Source organism: Branchiostoma floridae, chromosome 11 (assembly GCF_000003815.2).
Source record: "Branchiostoma floridae strain S238N-H82 chromosome 11, Bfl_VNyyK, whole genome shotgun sequence".
NCBI classification, from domain to species: Eukaryota; Metazoa; Chordata; class Leptocardii; order Amphioxiformes; family Branchiostomatidae; genus Branchiostoma; species Branchiostoma floridae.
This window is the reverse complement of record NC_049989.1, coordinates 9,720,260-9,721,014: the sequence shown is the minus strand read 5'-3', so window position 1 is coordinate 9,721,014 and position 755 is coordinate 9,720,260.

Below are 755 nucleotides of genomic sequence, written 5' to 3'. Positions count from 1 at the left end.
TTGTATACGTATCTTGTGGGTGTTTTGTGTGAGTTTTCCATCGAGAAACTGTATAGCAAAATATCAACAGCTGTATAGCAAAATATCCCGTGACAACAGGTCTAAGGTTTATGTATTGTATATCTGCACACCGCTGAAACCTAGCTATCCTGGGTACTACCCTCCAAAGTAACCACTGGATGAATCTTTTCGCTTGCTAACAACGAAGTAAAAATATTGACCCAGCAGTCACTACGTACGATGATACCCAGGCTAGCTTAAACTACCATATATACTTGGAAAACATCAAAAGCTACAACCAATTGCATATAGATACGCTGACTTGCACGTATACAATGTAAAAATGGTCCATCTTGTGTAGACGTTTCAAGTAATTAGGTGTTGTACGTATTTGATCTTTGACGTAAGACGCATTTCTAACATCGAAATCTCTCACAATATAGGATTTAATTTATTCTTTTTATTTAATCTATTCATCTTTTTTTATTTAATCTATTCGTCAAAGTTGATTGAACGAATAAGTCACTGATATCTGATAGAGCAAAAGGTACATTGTACATTTGACTGTAGTAGCAACTCACTTGTTACTTGCAACTTACAAGGAAGTACTTGTGAAGCTTAAAATCGTTTGACAGTACTTTTTTTTGTCAAAAACAAGGTACAACACATCAATGGCAAACATCTACAACTAACACTTGTACCTGTATACCAGTGTCATAATACCCCCTCACATTAGGCGAAAATCGATCGGACGA